Here is a 23,620-nt window from a genome sequence, read left to right on the forward strand (position 1 = left end):
CAGCTGCACCTCTCTCTAATAAGACTTCAAGTAATAAATTCTGCCCTCAGTTGCCTAACAGAAATCAGCAGGGCTTCCCAGCTGTAAAAGAAAGAATAAATTATTCCAATAACATGGATTAAGAGCTGAAGTTAAACCACTCTACCTCTACTGATTTCAATTGATTTACACCTGGGATTAATAGGCTATTGATGTTTGCATTCAAGTATACATACCAGACCGTGACTTCAAAACAAAACCTTCCAGTTAACAAAGAAAGCAGAAACAAAACATCCTTGCTTGTAGAGCTGAGAAGAGTGGGACAGAAGGACAATACATCCCAAGCACACAAGGGAGGGGGGAAGCCTGGGAGAAGAGTCTTAATGAGGTAAATATATCCTAGCTTCCCTGCTAAGTCGGGAATCTTGAATGGGTTTCAATAAGCTAAGACTGAAGGATACAAAAGTAAAGAAGAGAGAGTAACAGTTGGAATGTAAAACACCGTGTAAGAGATACCTGAGAGCTAGAAATCAAAAATCTCTGTTTTTGTGATAATAAATTGGTAAACAGAGTCTTCCAGCTGAACCGAAGCAGAGGTCAGTGCTCTAAACTTGGTTTACAAAGTGATGTTCTTCAACGTTTTTCCTTCTCAGTGGACATTTTGTACACTGGCATAGTTAGAAATGTTTTCCCTTCTCCATCTGTTGCATAGCCTGAGACAAAGGTTGTCTTGGTAAATAAGAAATACACATCTTTCCTTCTGAATGCCAAGAAACTACACAGGCTAATTCAAAAGGTAAGAGGAGTTGTTTCACTTCACAGCAGAGATGGATTCTCCAGCTAGAATCCAGCGTGTTTGTCTCTCCAGAATAGTGTTTGATATGCAATCCACTCATAACTATCACATGCAACTCTTGATAGAACAGATAGCTCTGAAGTACTCCCCTGATAAAGCTTTTTGTAATTAACCCTTCAAGAAGAAAAAGCTTATCAAGAGTTTGCATATCACATAATGCAGTTTGTTTCCATTTTTTCCCAAAAGCAGTGTAAATGCATGCATCCTCAGGAGTAGGAGTTGGCACTGATAGATGGAAAAATATTTGCAGCTCATTCTTATGCAGCCAGACCTTTAGAAAACATATTGTGTATTTCAGCAGCTCAAAATTTGATGCAGAGAAACTTACTGCATACTCAGATTCTCTGCTGAATTCATACCTGCCATTGTTAAAAAAGAGAATATGAGTTATAAAGCCCTTAAGCAAGGTGTGCAGAGGATTAATCACATTGCAGTCTAACTGGGCATTGAATGTCACCAGTGCTTCACACAAATAGTGTGCCGTGGAAAGTACAATTACTAGACTGCAGATAAAGTGATCCATAAAATGAGAAATCTTATCGTGTTTGGCAGTGCATTATGAAGCACTCACCATTAAGGGATGGGAATAAAATGTTTATGAACTAATTTATTCAAAACATGTTTGTAACTGTCTGTGGTTGGTACTGTTTGATCCAAGAAAAGGTTAAGCTCATTTGGGTGGGAAGACATAAAACCTCAAACTCTGAGCATATCCAAGTCAGGCTATTTTTTTCTTCAAACTGAAGCAACATCAGAAATACTACCTGCAGTCAAATCACACAAATTCATTGCTCCCTGGTGGCTAAAAGAAACTCACTGTTTTTCTGCTTGTATTGTTCAAATACCTGTTATGTTGTGTTATATCTTTGTGTTTTTTTTTTTCTGTTGTCATACACAATAGCACAGACAAGAAACCTACTATTTTCTTCCTTTCATTTTCCCTTTAAAAAAAGGAAAGAAAGAAAGAAAAGACAATTGGTGTTTGTTTGTGCTCTCACTGATATAAGCTTGAACACCAACACTGGAAGAAATGCCAGCTTGAACAACATGACAACATGAATTTGGAAAAAAAAAAAAAAGCTGTTAGTAAGAAAAAGCTGAAAGGCATTACCTTCTGTATTCAACAAAAGCTGTAGGAAAAAAATCAAGCTCAGCAATACCAAGCAATAATAAAATAATGATTAAAAAATCTAAAACAGCTGCCAAAATTTAAAGTCAGAATGCAGGCTGCAGAATGTGCGTCTGGATAATAATGGTGTAATATAGAACTGAATATCTTCTATAAACCACAGCTGACCCTTCTGCAAAATAAAATGGAAAGGCTAATAATGCAGTTTAAGTGATAGCCTATTACATTTGAGAAAGCAATCTTAACTCCCTCAAGGTAATTAAAATTTCCTTCATCTCAGCCTGAGCAGTCACCGGTATGTACATCCAATACAAAGAAGACAGAGCAAGCTTTAAACCATAAAGGGTATTGAGCTAGAGCTACCCACCACCATGAGAAAAATATTCATTTGGCAGATTAGTAAGTTAATTATAACCAGGATAATATAAGGACATTCAAGCCAGTCTCACTCTATGTTAATGGACACAAAACTTCAAAAAGTGAGCTATGAAACAGAGGCACCCATACATAATTCAAAAGTAGGGGGATTTAGTCCCTGAAAGGGGGCTAGGGAAAAAAAAATAAATTAGAACTTAATCTTGCCATTCTTTCAAGTAGGACACACTGTCTTCTTTCACGTGCCCTCAGCCTTACTTCCAGCTGAAAAAGAGTAGCAGGTGGTAAAGTTTACAACTTTTAGGAAGAAAAACAATAAGGGAGAAGGAATATTCTTTCTCCTTTCACTCTGAAAGAATGTGCCAGCTGAGGATATAACATCTGGTCTACCTGTTTCAGCATTGGAAGACAATTCCCACATAGGTACATAGGTAAAGGTAGTAGAAAGTTTTCTGCTGGAAAATTTCTTTAGAGAAATAAGCTTCTTTTTTTTTTTTTTTTTTTCTCTTTTTTTGACAAACTGACTGAGTGAATCTGCTCTGTAAATCTGTATGGTTTTCTGATGCCTTGTTTGCCCCACAGAAAGCCTCCAAGATCCCAGCAACCTGAGCTCCCGGGACCAAGCTGAGTTACCAGCAGCCAAGCCTTCACCTCTACCACAGCCCAGGAGCTCTGCTGGGCTCTGCACAAGTTTTATCCCTTCCAGGGAGCTCTAAAAAGTTTCAAGAAAACAGAAGGGAGACGGAACTGTTTTTCTATGGAGAATTTTTTAATTCCTATAGACCATGGAGGTCCAAAAAATGCACTTTTCATTCCCATTCTGAAAGATTTTCCTTTTTATTTTATGATTACCCTTATAACATAGCTCTTGACCTTGTAAACCCAGTTGATAAACATGGCACAAGAGTGGACTCTATTTGCTAAAAACAAGGATGTCTAAGAAATACTGACACTCCAACCTTATTCCACAGGGTTCATTTTCATACAGCGTTGTCACATTCAGGAAAATCATCCTTTTCAATTTCACAGCAGATTTCTCTTTACTAGAATAGTTTTGTCACTGTTAAATCAATCCAAAATACACTGAAAATTCTGAAAATTATAGGATTTATCCTGTCCTAATTTGATCTTGCTGTTTCTATTACTTGCTCTAGCAACCGTGGTAGCAGACTTATAAACCTGGTATATGCATTCTACTCAGAACAACCAATTCCCATCAACGCAAATTATTAGGTAGAAGACAGACTTCACTGGTAGAGATTACAGCTTAAACAGACATACATTATCTACAGAGGAAAAAAGAAAAAGATTTCCCTACTGAAAATTGACAAACTGTATTATGTTCTTGCTTAGTGACAACTTCTTTCACTTGGAAAAGTAGTAAATGTATGCTGTAAATGTATATTATTAAAAGTCATATGGTCCTGGGAGTGACTATCTGAAAGAGATTAGGGACGTCAGAAAAAATCAGGCATCTGAGGAAGAGAGAGCATTACCATACACAAGCACAGGGATGAATGAGGCAAAAGAGAGCTAGATCAAGTGTTAAGCAGAAGAGAGTGGGACATCAAAACAGAAAACTAGAGCTAGATTAAGACAAAAGAAAGTGTATTTATCGAAAATATTTTTATGAGATTTTTTTTTCTGTGTGTGTTTTTTTTCTTTTTTTCTTCCTGTTCAGGCCGCTTACTCTCTTTATCAAAAGAAGTGGGGAAAACATACAAATATTCTAGGTTCTTCCTACTGCAGTTATTTCTGATTTGATAGAGAAAGGTATGCCATTTTTTCCAGCATACTACTAAATAATACTTAACTATCCATCTATCTATCTATCTTTTATGTAGCTCTTGGTTATAGAATTGGCAAAATTTTCTCTTCTTTCTTACAAAGGCTCACTTTTTAAAATCTCAATTTCTGTTATCTGATTTCCTTTCAAAATAAAATTCCAGTTCTTTTTACAGCTCCCTAAAATATTCGTTATGAAGTCAAAACATCTGCAAGCCATTTCACATCTTCTTTTCAACATAAGGCAACCCAATGCTTAGAACAATATAACAGGTTAATACTACTAATTTGGCCCAGCACTACAAATGCCATAGTGGGACATGTCAGCCCAGTAATACTCAACTATGTGTTAAATGGAAATGTGTAAGTTCAACTGACCCCCACACATGCAGCTGAAGATGGGTTAAGATTTGAGATAGATTTAAGATTTTGAGAATAGCATTTACTTTCAGAAGAGGCTCTGAAAGGTCAGTTAAGCAGGAGCTCCCAGAACACAACTTGAAGATGAAGCTAGTAAGTACAGACTTTGTGATGTGAGTGATACCTAAGCTTTTCCTTCCTCCCTTTCCCCCCATAACATACAAAACCCATTGTCACAGGGTAGTCCAACTGCTTCTCTCTGTCCATCTTTTGCACTGGCTGAGGTGGAAGCTCTCAGCAAACAAGGTGATGCAATGCTGCAGCAGTGCTTGGGCTCTGCCTCCCAGCAGAGGCTTGTACTCAAAAGGACTGTGCTACAAAAGAAATTCCCCAAACAGTAGCTAAATAGTAACATTTTATCACTGTAGTGTAAAACACATGCTGCTGCTGCTACAAGTATAGTACCATTTTTCGGTTTTGATTTGAAAAATTAAAGCTATGAAAACACTGGAAAGGGCAGAAGTAAAGAGGTGACTGAAAGGCTACAAGACTTCAAATGATGGCAAGTAGGGACGTAGAATGAGGGCAAGGTGAGACTCAGCCGTGACAGAAAAATGCTAGGCCATTGAGCCATGCAATATAATATCTGCATTCAAACAATCCTGCATCTAATCTGCAAGGCTGAAACGCAACACTTAAAAAAAAAAAAAAAAAAAAAAAAAAAAAAGAGGCTTGGACAATTTTCAGATAAATTAGGTGGTATCCTAAGTGAAGGGCATATAGATCTTTCCCTTCCTCTAAAAATCTTTCCTCCAAAGTTTGTTAACTTGTTTTTGGTATATTAATGATTTATTGTAGTTATAAACTCCTGATTATGTCTCTACACAATGGGATATAGACTTTTCATTAGCTACCATGAATTGGAATACTTACCTGATAAAAATTGCATCTACCGCAATGAGTTGTGGTGAATAAAAGCCTATGCGACTATCTGTTTATCTGCTCTTCAAATTATGTGTTGGAAAAATTGAGTTCAAGTTCTTACCAGGATAAGCAAAGGACAATTTGAGACTGAAAGCTGATCCTGCAGGTCTCAATGAATATAGTACAAATTTAGCTCATACAGAATGTAAGCAAAATAGAGAAACAGCTTGAAAGCTATGCACCATGTAAAGAAAATCTGAAGTTTTGTAAATTAATAGAGCTCCTTTGTTAATCAGGGTAACCCACGTGGTTTACATATTCTGCATAGCACACCTGTACCTTCTTTTTCTACTGCAAGTTTCTTTAAAAAAAAAAAAAAAAGACTACTCATACTACATAGTCTTTCCTAAATGTATAAAATTTGCAAACCCCAGTTATTTTTGAACAACTCCTTAAAAAAAAATAAAATCAGAACCTAACAGCAAGTGAAATTCTTTTTGGACGGTATGTAGTCTACTTATGTAGAAGAAAGAACTCACCTCAGAATGAGCAGTGAAAAGCAAGCGTTCATAAATATTTAATGCCTCTTACTCCCTTTTCTTTTATGGTTTTCCCATATTTAAATCATATAGTTATTGTATTATTAGTGTCTTTCCTTTTGTTCTTCCCTTCAGTTCAAAATGCAAAGATGAAGATGCTGCAAAATGACAGTTAATTGGCAGATTCCAAGCACAGAGACAAAGTGCATATCAACATATAACGTGAAAAGCCTCTAATACTCAGTATAAGCAAATCATAGATGTGTCAAGAAATGTTAGGCTGACAGTTATACAAAGAAACTAATTTTTCTTCCATAAAACAGCAATGACAACCTCCACTGACTACAAAAGCAAAATCCATCAACATTGGACATGCACAGCATTGCTGACATGAGTACAAAACCTGTTGATACTGCTGGGACATCCAGCTGCTTACCACAGTCTCATTTCTCAATCTGCCTTGCTGCATAGTCTTTCTAGAGTATATTTCTTATTTCTGAGTTTTCATCCTCATTTGTTACGAACAGCATGAGTAGCTGTGGGCAAAAAATAGAATGGACACAATTCTTCTCAGTACTTTTACACTGTGGTGTTTTTGCTTTACTTTAGCCAAATGTAAGAAAAGAATCCGAGGACAGGGATTTTTTCTTGTTTTGTTGGTTATCAGTCTGAGCAGGCTATCTGTGGACTTGGTGAAGTGAATTAGCAAGACCAATACTCCACTTGAATTTCTCAAGTACAGACCTCAATTCTTCAAGCTGCTCTGCCCAGGCAGATCTTTTCTTCCACATCCATTTATGCCTAAGAGTTCTTCTAATGCTATTTCTAATAAAGTATTTTAGAAAAGGAACTGGTCTGCACCAACTCTTAGATGCCTTTTATTTTTAATGCATATGAGATCATTAATTAGCATAGGAGATGATTAATTAACTTAATCAGATAGTTAACGATTTCTCTACAGTCATTTGATTTTAGCTACAAATTGCATGAGCTGCATTTTATTCAAATGTACAGCAATCTTCCACCCAGCCAGGAACTGAACTATTCTTCCCAAACAGAATGTCTGAAATTTACTTTTAATGTGAGCAAGCAAAATCTCTGTGAACTAATAAATCTATCATCATGTCCAAGAAAATATAACTGTTCTAGCAGTTGCTGAATCTCAATGAACAGACAAATGTATTAATACCATCTTATCTCCCCAAAAAATCCATCTGCTATTAAATCTTTAGAAACATAAATTTAAAATGTGCTAGTTGATGCCTATATCAATTTTATGACATCAAATTTTCCCAACAACAAATATAAAAAGCATGGCACTTTTTCAAAGTAAGAAGTCTCAGGACACTTCTAGAGTAGATGTACAAAAAAATCAGCTGTAGTATTCAAAGCCAGCCAAACAATTCAATGTGAGAATAAGAGAAGTGTTGGGTTATTTGATTTAGAAAACGGCAGCGTGCATAAGTACTTGTTGGTATGAACTCAGTTTGCAAAAAGGTAAGTGCACAAATTAAGGGTCCAGAAAAGCACCTATTTAATATAAACTGTCACACTCGTGCTCGTATGCTTCGCTGACTCTGAGCTGTCGTTATTTCTGCACAGAACTCTATTGCAGCACATCTAAGGTAACAAAGAAATAACCTGCAAGTTTCTGACTAAGCAGAGGTAACACAAAGCACATACCAAGCTGAATGCTACCTAGAATGACAAATTGCCAAAGAACATAAAACAATGCCCTCCTACTTATTTTGTCTGCAGTCCTTCCTATAGAGCCCTCCCAGGTTCGGGATGTAAGGCAGTAGATACCATGTGCAAGCAAAGTGTTTGAGGGGATTCCTCATGTCTATAAGGGTGAGGAATCCCCTCACCCTTTGTATTCCCCATGAAAAGGGAATTGCCTGGCAGCAGGAAAGGGAAGGGCACTGATTTATGGCTTCTTCAGACAGAATACTATGCTACATCTGCTTCTCAAGGAGGAATTGCTCCAAACAAAATCTTCATCTTTGGAGACAGGAAATTTCAATCTGTTTGTCTTGTTAAGAAACCTTGACTGAGCTCTGCAATACAACTACAAGTAATTACAGAAAACCCAAGCCACGGAAAATCAAACTAAGAACAATTTAGACCATGCTGGGATCCAGGTGAATCCTAGATACTGTGTCAAGGCCAAGTACATGGCTTTACAGACTGTGGGAAATATGTTCCTGTGTTACTAACACAGACAAAGCCATGCTAATCATTACTTCAGCCAAAGATTTTGATATAGAAATTGTGTACAGAATGCAGACGAGGAAAAAAATTGTCCAAATCCAATCAAAATTTAATTTGAGGTTTTTGAAGGGAGAAAGTGGAAGACAGTTTGAATCTATCACTTCAAAACAGACCTCACGACTTTAAGTTTCCAAATGTGATTAAACAAAATTCCTGTATGGTAAAATTTAAAGTAAAAGCTGTGTTTTGTGTTTCACAAGGACTGCACCCACTCTATTACCAGATTGATAGAAATCAGGGAAGGACAATATATGAAAATAGTATTTTCCAACTAATTCAGTAATCAGAAAAAATATTAATACTATAATGGTTAATTCAAGACCTCTTTAAAAACATGGAAAGTCAAAGAGACCTATATAAAATGTAGGAAGAATATAAAGCACAGGACTGAAATCAAAAGGCCAAGATGTCAATTGACTAACTTAGATGCAGGGAAAGATTCTATAAATATTGTAAAATACAGAACCAAAGGAAATTACAGGTCAACTGTTTCACAGGGAAAGCAGGCAAGTTGATAAGGAAAAGGCTGACATACCAAATAGCTTTATTCTTTACATAGAAAGTGCATTGGAACTATATATTTTAAAAGTGAACAGGAATGTTGTCTATATTAGGGAAATTATAAGTTAAGGAAAATTTACATAAATTACACATTTTGTAGTTTGCAAGGCTTGATTAAATTCAGTCTTAAGGACTCAGTAAACCAGATGAAACAGCCTCAAACTTCAAGGAATTTTTCTGAAATTCACAGTGGACTAGAAGAAGTCTCAGGGGACTGAAGAAGGATAATTGCAGCACTATCTTTAAGAAGGAGAGAAAGAAGGAACTGGTGAATTGGACACAGCCTAAATTTGATTCCTGGAAAGATTCTGGAACGTATTACTGAGCAATTTATAAGCACCTCAAGAATAATAAGATGATAAAAAACAGATGACATGGATTTGTCAAGAAAAAAAGTTGTATCAAACCAGTATAATTTATTTCTTTGACAGAGCTGCCAGCTAATGGATAACAGGGAACCAATAGATCCAATAGATGTGATAAACATTAACATTACTTTTTTTTTTTTTTTTCTGGTAATATTCTCTATGGCAATCTCATAAGTATGCTATGGAAATCTGGTCTGGATTATTTCTTTGTAACATGGGAGAATAACTAGTTGAAAAAACTCACAATGCTAGTTTTATGCAGTTCCATGTCAAAATGAGAGAGAATTTCAAAGAGGGAAAAATAAAAATAAATAAATACATACATTTTTAGTCAATTTTCATTGATGATCTGAATGATAAACAACATGAAATGTGAAGACTATGGAAACCAGAAAACAAAATTTGCAGAAAACAAAGCTTAATAGCGTTGCAAGCATTCCGAATTCATTCAGCTGTATTTCCAGGATAATTTTTAACACTTACAAAAATTATTCAAAATTAGAAGCTGGAATCCATGAAGACAGAGGGAAGCATTGTTCTTAGCATGAAGAAATCTAATGCCCCAATTTCCAATATGACATTGGAAATATCTGCCTAATTTAGGTACTGTGAAAAGGCAAGTTGACCATAAGCTGAGTATGGAGTTAACAATTAAAAACACAGTGTAAAATTGTGAGATTCGTCTTCAAATACATTAACTGGAACTTTATATGTAATATGGAGGTAGTTATTTCACCTTACTAACTGCTTTGAGCCCTCAGATATAAAGTACATGGCCCTGTCTTGGATACTGACTTTAACAAGGACACAACAATTCATAAGGAGACCAAAAAACACACAAACAAGTTTAGAAAAACTGTTATCTGGGACTAAAGCTTGAAAGAGATTACCTCCTTCAATTTCTTCTAGGGAAAAAAAAAAAAAAAAGGAAAAGGAAAATTTGTCAATACTTAGAAGGTTGTTGTAAAATGAAACGGTGATCAACTCTTCTTCTGTTAGCTCATAAAGAGAAGAAAATATTATATCAATTTGAAAAAAAAAAATCAGCTCAGATTTTAAGAACTATTTATGGGACAGGAGAGGTACCTGAATTGTCTTCATGCTTTTCAAGACAGAAGAAGAAATTGATCCTGTCTGACAAGACAGGATCTGATCAATAAAAGCTGTAAGCACTGAGCTACTGTATGAAGCAAGGAGGATGCTGCATCCCTTCTATGCTGTCTGCTCTAGTAATCCCAATTAGTAGAGCACATATGATAGAGAAGAAGGAAAGCTTATTTCAGGGACCAACGCAGCACAGGCTGTTACTGGGTAAGATGAGGAGCAAAACTTCAGACTTCTGGGAAATTTTAGTGTAAAAACAGCCAATGGACTTTTGGTGCACAACTTGCTAACAAAAACGAGAAGAGGTTTTGTAATGCAACTCTGAATTAGACTCTGAGGCACAAACAGATGGGATTTGGGTGCTTGACCTCTGTAAACATACAGTCCCAGTTGCTTACACAGTCTAAGGAACTTTGACTTAATGAGATTGAAGTTCTGTTTTTCAAAATTACACTATATGTCTAACCACATCCCTGTTTCCTATAGCCTCATCCACCTGTTGAGAGAATGGATAAAGTAGTGTCAGTACCAGCAAGAACTTAAGTCTTCAGCAAATCTATGAGCAAATGCATAAAAAAAAAATAAAAAATAAAAATCTGATGTAGTTGGGAGAAAAAGAGTAAGCCAGAGTTGGGTTGTGTATGCCACATGTATCTGCTCTATTACTATTGCAGGTCAGAATCTAGCAAAATAGGCAAGTTTGGTAAAGACAGACAGTATCATGAAAAAGACAAACCTAGTGTACTGTAAACTTAATGTCTGATAAATGATGAGGCATTTTTTCCCCTTTCATTCTAAATATAAAAGTAAGGTTTGCAGAAACTGGAGAAACTTGCTGTGGAAGATAAAATATCTGCCTAAATGAACACTGACACTACAGGCATTTAATAAAGAATGAATACACTCCATACTATGCTTTTTCCCATCACCCTCGTCTCACCCCTTGACAATCATTTCCTGTTAAAATATTTTAGAGAGATGGTGGGAAGAAAATAGGTTATTACCCTCATAGCTTTGTTTCGTAGGATGGGAGAAAAGAGTGGTAGTGCTCTCTGGCAAGGAAGGTTGAGCATCTGCACAGTTTAATAAGGTCCCAGTGAATGATACTTAACATTACCACATTTGCACTTCAACTTCCCTTGCATACGCAATGGCAGTATTCAGTGACCTATGCAGAAATCCTGGGGCTGCACTGAGCACCACGGTACTCTTGCTGGTGAACGTCTACTGGGTTCGCAGAGCCTCATTCTCCTCTCCCTTATACCTCAAACCGTTTAAATCAGAAAGAGGTACATATCTATCAGGACAATGTAGCAGCATCTGTGCAAGAGGAGAATTAGGCATTTCAGACATCAGTCTCACTGCCCAAAATCCACAGTGATAGCCTAAAGCTGTATCTCTGGGAACAACAGAGGGCTACTCAAGAAGTTATAGGTCTTCTAAGTGCTTTTTGTTACTCAAATCGAAACGGATCTATAGCTGAAAATCTCTCATTAACAGCCATGATGCTTAATATGTCTGTAGGCAGACATTCAATCCATCTCTTCTGTGTTGCTCAAGTCCCTATTTCTCCCATCCAATAGTTCAATGGTTTCCTAACTTCTGTTATTTATAAGGTTCAACAAAGTGACAGCAAGTACTCCATCTAAACTTAATACAGTCTAAAATGGAAAGGGTTGGTAAGCAAGGGAACCCTTTTCATGTCTCTTCTACCACCACCATTTCCCTGTTTTTGGTAGAGGAAATGTTCCTTCCATTCTGAGGCAAAATATTCCCAGGTACAATTTTTAATGTTAAAAAATACATATCTTAGCATATACGTACAAACCAGCTAACAAAACTGGTGTGTCTGTCTCCACCTCTGGTTAACCATATCTCACATTTTATGCACTTTTTCCAACAAGTAGCATTTCTTTGTATCTTATTTTCCACTGCAAGCCCTACAAACTCAGTCAGCTACAATCTTAGTAGCCAAAGAGATCTCTCAAACTAAGAGAAAATGGTTTTAATTTCAAAGGGTTAAAAAGGAAGATTTTCCAAATACAGCTACCTACAGTGAAGGACCAAAGTAATTTATCTAATTTTAGAAACAGTTCCTTTATCTTCAGCGAGTTGTAATGTGACTGCTGCCTCTTATAACACTTCTGAATTACTGTCACATTCACCATGACAGATGTGGGTCATTAGAACTGAGGAATTAACTACATGCAGAAGGGATTGGGAACAGGCTGGGTTTGATGGAAAACCTAAAAACTACCAGAACAGGGGGGTCAGGTAATGTTTAAAAATTACTTTCTGCCAGTAAAAACAGAACTGTAGGAGGTAATTATCTGACTCTATAAAAACACTGTGCTTCTTGATTGGACTAACATGTGGACTCCATGAGTTTCCTGGACCCAGAAAACAGTAAAACTGTGACCCTGATAGAGTCTGACATCAGTCATCATAGGTGGCACGGAAAACATTCACCACATGGAAGAACAAATCCAGAGTTCTAATCCCGAAGGATAACAGAAAATCTTTACATCCTGCAGAGATGCTTGCCAAAGTGCATTCATGTGATTTCCTCTGGAAAAAACGGTAAACATGATGTTTGGTCAATTATTTTATTAACGAGAAAAAAATCAAAGTAAATCTACACAAAGAAGTATCACAACTGCCTTTCATGTAACAAACTGTAGGAGATCTCAAAAGCAGAATGACATATATCTAAGCACAAGCTGAACTTACCTTAAAGAATTGCTTTAAAATATTATGTTGAAGGATAGCTTGTGGAAATGAAAGGTTTCAGTTAACCCCAGAATACACACAGGCTGCCCTATCCTGCCCACGCTGCTTGCCGTGGCAGCACCCATCTATCTACTAGTGACTACTGTGCACATGCATCATTACGTACTTCACCAGCAGCAAGTTTTTCCAGTCACCATGGATTCACACAGAAAAAAAAACAGGACACTGAGAATTACTGTTTCACTGCAGATTTGAATGAAGACAAAATTTGCTTGCAAAAATATACAAGAAAGGAGACTAATAAACAGAACCATGACAAGAAATTGCCTCAGGTAAAGTAACCTGAAAGAAAAAATCAGCTACAACCTTCTCTGTCCCTTTTCCCCAGTCCCCTTTTCCTCTTTTCTTTTTGCAGTTAGGTTTGTAAAAGCCTTTGTTCTGATGCTACACAACAAAATTTAAAGAACTGCAACTTAAAAAGAAAAAGGGGGGGGGGGGGGGAATGTAGAATTTTCATCACTGTTTTACTGCTACTCAGCAGACCCAGTACCATGAGAAAGGACCTGTATTTACCCCTAATATGCAGAGGTCTGCCCTCAGTGTCTGAAAACACAAGCATTTACACACAGTGTAGTGTAATTCATCTGCAAACACGTGCAAGGAACCGCCAGAACTGCCTCCCCCCACCATAAGTAATTAGAAATGAGATATCTAATTAATCTTAGTTGATTTAATCATTGTGACAGAGAAATAACGGCCAATTTACCAATTTTGCTACTCCTTGAAAGCCTCAGCTGCTAGACTGTTCATTCATTGCTGTTCCAGTCTCCAACACGAGTAAAACAATTTTCATGTGCTGGGCTCTGTTTCTGTGCTTACAGTAAGGCTGCTGGGGTTGTGCTCCACCACACCACATTCGGAAAAGATAAGCCAACAACTCCACGTTTATAACAGGAGCAATTATTAATCTAGGTCTTGTTGTCAGTACGTATTTCAATTGATCCCAGCTGTTCACAGGAACGGGACAAGCAGGTGCTAGAGCTGTATGCCTCTGTTTAGGGAAGTAAGCAGAATAATGATTTGACAGCAATACTCATCACAACCATTCCTGCCCCTGCTGTCACAAGTATATACGCCCTACCAGGAGCAATCCCTTATGCAAGAGAAAGCTGAGTATGATGCGAGTTGTGACTTGTGGGGAATGTAAAATGATTCTTCCTGGAGTTATCAGACACGGCTGCCTACTGGCTGACATTTAACAGATGTGTGTCCACATGGCGAGTCAGCCCAAAACCTTCTTTGATCAAAACGAATACATCCTAAAACACTAACGGCATTTTACAAATGCTTTAAATTCCCAACTAGTTGCAACACTCCAATTCACAAACTGTCTCCTCATCTAGAAACTGTTTTACAGCATATTTCTTATAAAAGTATTGACTGGAAGAACGATGCCTTTTAGTACAATAATATATATGCTGTGTTATATATGGATCCAAAATTGATTGTTTTTCTGTTGGAAGCTACGTCTGTTTCCTGAACTTTCTTTATTTCACCCAGTGCTGTGAAAGATGCCTGCAGCATAGCAATCTCCTCTTCAGTACTTAACTCTTCCTGTGCCTCTCACAGCCCCTGACATCCAGCAATCCGCACCACAAGCCTTTGAGACAGGTGATATATTTCAGGGAAGTTGCACTCCTGCATTTTTAGAGGAGGAGACATTTTACTTTCCAGGAGGTATAGAAAATGAGAGGATACGTATGGAGCTGTGATTCTAATAAAGGTCACTTTCTCTCCATAGCTAAAATGCATTGCTTTAATCACTTTAGCAGTCCAAAATGGAGCTGGATGGACATTATTTGTGAACAGCTTGACTAATTTTTCCTATGCCTTGCAAAGCTATTTATACATAAGTATATTTTCTTCTGTTAACCACCTTTGAAAGCAGTCAAAAATACTCTTTAGACCATCTATTCTGAATGCTTTTTCTTTCTGCCAAACGGCCAGCAGGTCACAACCATGTTTTGTTTCTCTATCCAGCCAGCTCTGCCTTTAATGCCTCCACCTACCAGGCCGAAACGCGCTGACAGAAATGCAAGAGCCCCAAGCCCAGCAGTCCTGCACTGTTCTGCATGTCTGCGCCTTGACAGGCCAGGCCATTTCTGTGTTTTATTACCTGTTATTACAGTGTCTTTACATTTGACCTGTAGCTTGAGACTATGAAATGTGGTACATATCAAGGTACACTAGGTTATTGAACTTTTAGTACAGTAGAAACAAATGTGACTTAATGCTATAGTTTAATTGCCATTTAAAACAAATGCCAATCTTCTAAGTGATTTAACAAACAATTGCTTACAAGTAGCAGGTGTTTTGCCTGCAGATAAAAGTAGATAGCAGCCAGTTTCTCCAGAAGCTGTAATGCCAACGGTAAAGTTATTGTAGGAAAAAAAATATACAAAGTTTATTGAATCTGTTATGTTTTACCGTAACAGGCAGGGAACTTGCATTACTCTGTGCTCCTAAAGAGGTATTTACATCTATAATGCTAACCTGTTATTGCTTAATAATGGATCAAATTCAGCATGAACGAAGAGCCAAATAATGTCACAGGCAGCATTCTCACTGGACTCAACGGGCTACATCGTAGCCTTTGAGGAAATGCCAGAAGGGCAAATATACTTGAACCACAGCAGACAGTGCTGCTACTGCTGCCAAGCAGAAGCATGACCTGCAGGTCTACAGCAGCAGTGATGTCTGGAAAGAGCTGGACTAGAGCAGCAAGAGGCACTTTGCATATCTTTATCTCAATGAAACAGTGCTTAAGGACAGGGAACAGTCATCAGAAACATAGGTTTGATATAAGCTAAGAGCTTACAATAGCATAGCTTAGAATTAGGTATATAGGGCTTCCTGTCTGGTTTCAGGAACCAGTTCCCCTTTGGGGAGGACAGAGGTTGTGGATTTCAGTCAGCAGGTGTCTGATTGCAAAATAAATACAGAGTACTTATATCCAGAAGACTTTACCATACACAGCAGATAAATGTCATAGGATCTCTTTTGCATTATAATACCACTTATGGATACTTTTCCGAATTTCTATGGGTCCCCTTTTCACAGCAGTAACATCTAAAGCTTCCTTTTCTCCGTCTGTGATGTACAGTTGCATTACAGACTTATGAGCATTAGCACAGAATGAAAATGCAAAATGTCAAGTAGTTTATGCAAAAATACCTAGAATAACACAAACATTATTTCCCGGCTGAGGATATAATTGCTGTACCAGCGTTATATTGTAATCAAGAAATGATTTTGAAGTGACCCACTTCATAGTAATCAAGAGCGTAGCAAGTATCATTTGCTTACTATTCAGAGAGACAACCATAGTCATGCATTTGACTATTTCACATAGAAGTGCAGCTATAATACTTAAATATTGTAATATATACCTGCCCATTTAGGATATTAGGGCTAGCGTTTTTGCAGAATGCCATAACCATATGGAACGTCATATCTAGGCAGTAAGAACTGAACCGAACTGAACCGACACATTTCAGCTCCCAGAGAAGAGCTCAGGCTGAAGGAGAACTGCAGCCTTTGGGCAGCTGTAATGAAAAGAAGCATGAATTATACACATCTGAACTCAAGGCAAGGATGGAGGTGTAAATGCATTTGAGTGCAGACCCATCCCCAGGACAGCAGAAGGAGGTTCTGGCAGCGATGTCTGTGGGACCGAGCCTTCCCCTTCTCTTTTTCTAGCATGACAAAAACTCGTCTCCAAGAGTCAATCTAGAAGGTTTAAATTCTGTCTGGAACATCAATATGGGAAAACAAGAAGTATGTAATTTTACAGATCCTGTTTTCACCCTAATGCTATGAGAACCCATTTTGGAGGGAAAACACAAGCCTGAGCTTTCTGAGTAATAAATATCTAAGTCAACAGGAATGGGACTAGGGCACCTCAATCAACAAACAGCTCCATTTAACCTGTGGACTTGTAGCCAGTTCACTGTATTTAAGTAAGTAATTAATACTACTGCAAACAAAACATGAACTTTATATATTTTTAAACTAGAAATACTCCACTGTGAAGGACAAAAACACCTTCAATTTCAATTTGTACCTGTAAGAGCCATGCATATCAAAGAAAATCAAAGATAGGCAATCCCAGGTAAACATGGAGAAAAGGTAAAGGACCTGTCAACTGTCTTAACATTTACAGATCACAAGATGCTTGTGGCTTTGATATTTTTCTTACCTACAAGTACATAAAACATTCATATCCTGATGAATCAGTGTGTGGCCTTTATGCACCGTAAGACAGTTTGCTACTGCAATCTGATCTATTATTAAACAATTTACCAAAAAACATATTTTTAATAATTAAAACTGACTGCTTATCATTTATTGGCCTTATATAGGCATTCTGGCATGTACTTTAGTATAAACACTTACAGTGTACCAACATTACATTAAAAGGAAATTGAGATAAGCTTAGGAGCACACAAATGCATGCCTATGCTCTACAATTTAAAACAAAATAAAAATGTCCGATTAATAGACATGTATGCCTTCTCTGTAATATCTGAAATACTCAGTTACTGTCCCCAGATCAGAACTAAGGCTTTTATTTTGAGACAGCAAAGCGAGAGGTGTTTTTTCTTATCCTCCCTTCTTTCTCTTCTTGTTCTTTTTTCACCCTCTTCTTTATTGTCTTTAGTTGTGCCCATGGGAGCTAAGCTGTAGTGAGTTTTATACTTTGCCTAGAGGGCAGAGAGATTTGTGGTCATTCTTATCTATTCTGATAATGATTTCCAAAGCTTTGGCTGTGTTGCTGAGGAGGCCTTGTCTTCTGCCCTCTCAGGCTTCACCCTTGAGGTTGACAGCTTCATGATTCCTGAGGAACACAGCTGTCAGGAGAGGTTGTAGTCACAAAGAGAGATTCTCCGAGGTAACGTGTACCAATTCTGTGAAGGACTTTAAAGATTACCACCATGACCTTGAATTTAACATAGCATTCGGCGAGGAGTCAGAATCGTGAGGCGAGTATCAATATGATGAGCCCTAATGGACATTTTGAAAGAAGCAAGATGTTGTGTTCTGAGACACTTGAAAAATGTTTCAGTCTTTGTCAGAGATACACGCTCACAGATCAGAGCTCACAATGTGCCAAAGCACTCTAGTTCCCGAGTAGCAAAACATTTACTTACTTTCTGATCTAAGTGTATAAACAGTACTATTTACAGCAATGGCCCGGGCTGCACTTAGAGGTAAGCATACACTTAAGAGCTTTGTTGGACTGGAACAGTATGCAGCGTTTCTGATGATTCAAGCAGGGAGTGAAGATAGATTTCCCATTTGATAAACAATTTCTGATCAGTTATAGGTGAAACAAATGTATTTCTCATTCTGCCATGAGCTGTGTGTGCTGCAGTTTGAGCCTAACAGATTAATTTCCTAGTTTGCAGACCAGTCTGACAGTAATCGATCCATTTTGCAGAGGACATACCAGGTCCAGTTCTTACCAGCCCTCCCTTTGACACGCTTGCATTCGGCTGAAGGCAGATGTCTTTCATGCAGAGATGGAGACAAGCAGGAAGGCAGATAGCTGGTAGAAGCAAGTCAGAGGCAAAGCTGCAGTCCTGCTGAAGAGACAGCTGCTACACCAGTCATTTCACCACCTACATGTGATAACTGCTTCAGCCTTAGCACTTTAAGTAATCACAACAAGGCAAGAAGCAACACCACAGTAAAGGTAACAAGCACACAGAAAGATCAACAATAAAAAAATGCTGCTATGTTCTCTAGGGAGTCCATCTTTGAAATCATCTCAACTCCATCCATTCCACAACCATAACCAAGCGCTGGTTTCACAGTGAGTTTGAGAGCCTCAGGTTAACTAGTGCAGTACTGTGTCTTGGCAAAGGTTGGCCAGTAGCAAAAGCCATGGAGAAGAGCATAAAAAGGGGAATTACAGGACAAAATTTCCCCATTGCACAATTTTACCGTCCAGCAATCACTGTTGGGATTTTATGAGCCGAAGGTTTCATCCAACCATCATTCCAAATATCTTTCTTCCAGAAGTTTGTGTAATCTCCTTTTAAATCCATTTCTTCTTCATGATGTCCTATTCTAATGCATTGCAAAACCTAACTATGGGTCATGTGAAAGAATCTTATTTTCCTTTCTATCGTCTGCCTTTTTGCATTGTTAATGGAATGTCTGCTACTCCCTGTACTGAAAGAAACCAATTTTTCCATATTGTTCTTTTCTGTATCTATACCATTTATGCTTTTATATTACTATAATGTCCTCCCTGCCCACCATTGAGCCCAGCTGGCTTGTTTGTAAGGTGCAAGTATTTCTAGGGTTTTAGTAGTGGTTCTTTACATTACCTGATTAAAAACAGTTTGTATTTCCTCAGCACAGAGTTTGGTGACTTAGAGAGGACTTTACTAGGGGAGGAGTGGAAGCCAATTTGTTGTGTTTCTGTCTTTTAAGATTAAAGGGAAAAGTACATAACACTAACCACAATGGTGTGACCCCAAATTGTAGGTCATGACCCAGAGATCTCTCAGCGCTTTAAAAGGATTTAAAGCCCAAAGCTCCTCTGTTTATTTCCATGAATTTACTCAAAAGCATAAGGAGAAAAGGTGTTTGTGACTGGTTCGAAAGCAAATCCTAAATATTAATAATCTTGAAACAGAAAGCTTAAAATATGTGCCTGTATCACCTCTCTGCTAGATGCTACCTCTCCGTAAAGTGGAAACAGTCTAGACTGATAGCAAATTCCAGAAGAGAAAAGTTTGATGGTCAGATTTACTGTTCCTATAAAAACCTTTTCTTAGCACAGCCATGGAAGCAGATTATAAGAAATCTGTGTTTGAGTTTATTCACAATAGATTATGTCTTCTGCCTGCTCCAAATATAATATAAATGCAACCAAACATTAACTGCATGCTGTCTTCTAATCAATGGTATAAATGTTGAAAATATGTGTAAATAAATGACCGTATTTCCCTGGAACAACATCTTACAACATGACAGTTGCAGACTTTAGCTTGAAAACTTTGGCCCTTATTCTCATTGCACATCAACATAACTTAGGATAATGATGATCAAATAGATACACTTGGTTTTATAATATTGGAAACAAAAAGGAAACTAAGCCAAACAAAGTATGTCAGGATGGGAGCACACACAGCATTGCACAGCAGCTGCCCCGACACTCAGCTGTTCCCTGAAAAGCCACCTTGAATGTAGCTCTGTCCTGGAGGAGGTGTGCAAGGAGTTACCATGAGGCACTTGAAGATTTTATTTCCCTTACCACACTGAGATTCACTTGAGCCCCTAACTTCAGATGCAGCCTGGGCAATACCATCTCTTGAAACTGGGATACATTTAAGGGCCATGTCTAACAACAATTTGCAGCTCGAGTATGCTTCTCCTTTCCAGGGACATAGGATTTTAGGCCTTGCAGAACATGACAGAAGATATTAGAACAGAAAATTTGTATGAAGAGATATCTCTAATACTTAATATTTACTGTAATGAGTCAGATCTAAAAGGATATGCAGAATGCCTCACACTAAATATTCAGATCCTTGTTTAATCCCAGTATTTCAGGATGCCTGCATGAACCTAAGCAAGGCCAAAGTTGTCTCCTTGTTTCTATATATATGCACAAAAACAACTATCAAAACTCTGAACTTTTCCATTTAAATCATAATAGAATTCTGAATTGTTCTGTCCCTACATCTATTTTTATTATTACCTCCTTTAAGAAAATAGCTATGAATTTTCGTAGTATAAAAATAACCTCTAATGCTACACCAGAGACATATTACACAACTTAGTGGCAATGGAAAAACTTTTCAAACAGAAAACCAATAAGAGTAACACCTAATGCTCCATACACTCAAGAAAACCCAGACTGATCATACCTATATTAAAAAAATAAAAAATAAAAAGATGCAGAATTGATCTCACTGTATACACAGGACTGTTGTAGACTGGATTTCCAGGTTTACATTGTTAGAGAACAGAAAAATTTCTTCAGTATACATTAGCCAGCTCATTGAGCCAAGTGATGTTTTGAACAAATCTTCAGAAGATTACTTAACATTTATACGTTAATTTATCCCCCAGTAGACCTTGGGATGTACGCTATCCCAAATTACTGTAAGGCCATACCAATTGCCCGGCATGAGTTCACAAGGGCTAGGTGACCTGTTCCCAAAAGGACTAATCAGAAATACTGTCTATGCAACTTCCTTGCCTGTTGCACTTGTTGCACACTGTCTTTAACCAGCCTGTAAATTATGTAAAGCCAATCTCACAACATTTTACACTTTGCATAATCTTTAACAAAATAGGAGCCAGATCTAGGCTGGGGCATCTGGTGTCCATCATAGTAAAAATATAAAAAATATTAAAAATTATAACATTTGTAAAATATATGAAGACACACATATCTCCATCTGGTTTCCTAAGGTGTCAACACCATGGTCTTTTTCAGAAAGACTAGAGACCTGATCTGCTCCTTTAGGAGAACCTCCACTGTTCCCTCTCTGCCTGGGAATGGAGCAACCTCCCTCCCAAGCTCTGCATCAGCATTTTCCACCTCGCTCTCAGATACCCCTCCTAATACCCACTGCTCCAAAGACATCTGGCAAAAGGACAGAAAAGTCAGAATACCAAAGATTTTTGCACTTCAGAGCTTCCCCATGCAAAAGAGGTCATGTATTAGGCAGTTATTAAGTAGGGTTCGAATTTAGAAAATATGAAGAGTGTGTTTATAGAAGCATTTTCTCCCACAGTGCGAATAAATTGCTGTTTCCTAACAGAAGTTTTGTGAAACATTCAGCAAATTCTTTACAGGCTAGAAAAAGTGCTCAAGTTTCCCTAGGCTGTCCCATTCCTAACAAAACTGCCCGGCCAATGCATTAATAGATCAGATACCATTCAGTTGCTTTCATCTTCTAATCCTGAAATCTGAATATTAATTTGCAAGCAAACTCAAAGCAGATGTAACATATTTTGAAATTCCATCTCCAAGAAGGATGTTGCCCCGCTAATCTCAAAGGATTGGCATAGCAATTTTACCACATTTTCTAAAAAATCCATACAGATTTAAGGTCGAGTTCTGGATTTAATTGAAGTAACCTTTTGTACAATCTAGCTTTAATGAAGTGCAATGAAGTTAAACTCCATAGGGGCCATTAATCTGAAACACTCCATTAAAGCAACTACAAGGGGAGTTTTTAATAAACAGTGTGAACTAATGCCCATGTGGAAAGGTAATTGAGAGGGAACTGGTGTCTGGGCCAGATTGTTATTAAATCCTTATCACAGGTAAAGCTGAAACCCCAAATGGCAAGCTGCCATGTGATTTATAGTGCCCTTCTCTTCCCGGCCTTAAAGAAAAGGCTATGTTTAATAATAAAAAAATCCTGTGACTAAGCTATAAAATAACCGAGCAATTACTTAGAATAATTTATACAGTGCAATACACTGACCTTGCTCTAAGCATAAAATCTACAAAATAACTTCTGTAATAAAACTGTGAACTACTAAAAGGACTAAAGGTTTAGCCGTTTTTATCGTGCAGAACCTGAGGGTACTATAAATACGCACTGCTCTCCTAATAGGAGAGCTTACAAAAATTCATAATTTTTTAATCTTAAATAAAGCTGCTCTGAAGTCTGAAAGGGCTTTGCCACATCCTGGGAATGGCTACTGGCATATTTTAAAACTTAGCAGGGCATTGAAGTCCACTTTCTAACACAGCGCACACTTAGCAAATCACCGACTTGGTTTGTAAGTCTGGTCTTCTAGGAAACAATACAAAAAGGGACCGAAGTCTGCATTGGTCCCGCATCACTTTGGTTCATGGCAGGATGGTGCTTTGAAGAGCCAAGAAAATACTGCTGTTAAGCTCTTGAAAGGTACATAAAGAACAGATACTCACTCTGAGTTTTTACTAACATCTCTAAGCAAACTTGTCTAGATGCAGAAAAGTCTAATAAAATCTAAGTATCTATTATTGTAAAAGTCTTTTTCCCAAAGGAATCAAAACTTAAGATATTTTCAAAAGTTGTTCAGATCACACTATTTGATTTTTAATTTTGTGTGTATCTTATCCTTTCACATCTTCAATTTTTGCTTCATTTTATTAATTAGTTCTCTACATTGTTGTTTGACATTTCTTGTTTTGGCTTCTCTGTATTTCAATTGACTGGGAAAGGAAGAATAATTTGGATCAAATATAAGAACATTGGTAGGACTTAAAGCTTACCCCAGCAAGACCTGAGCAAGCAAAGGAATTAGAAAGGCAGGCTGATACTTCTGGCTAAAGGAGAAGAAGCAAAGGTTACTTCATGCACAGGATGTTCCTTCACCTAATGAGGCAGTATTAAAAGATATGGAAACCCTTAGAAATACATCACACCAAAGGGAGCATGGAGGGGCAAAAAAAGGATGAAAGAACAGTGTTTGGACTCTTACAAGAGAGGACACTTCCAGATGAAAACTGCAAAAATATATTTCACAACATTTCAAAATAATTTTCTGTAAAAATAATGAATGGAGATTTCTTCACATCCAAATGATGAAAAGCATGGCATTATACAGAGAACAG

General features: G+C 37.6%; 1 long non-coding RNA gene across 1 annotated transcript; it reads left to right on the plus strand.

Annotated features, from left to right (window-relative positions):
- Positions 1-234: 234 nt before the first annotated feature.
- On the plus strand, positions 235-3,474 carry LOC311436289. The gene is made up of 2 exons (XR_014692725.1): positions 235-367; positions 2,922-3,474. It is a non-coding gene; the product is annotated as an uncharacterized lncRNA (long non-coding RNA).
- The last annotated feature ends 20,146 nt before the right edge of the window (positions 3,475-23,620 follow it).

This window comes from Aythya ferina (assembly GCF_964211825.1).
Source record: "Aythya ferina genome assembly, chromosome: 4".
Taxonomy (NCBI): domain Eukaryota; kingdom Metazoa; phylum Chordata; class Aves; order Anseriformes; family Anatidae; genus Aythya; species Aythya ferina.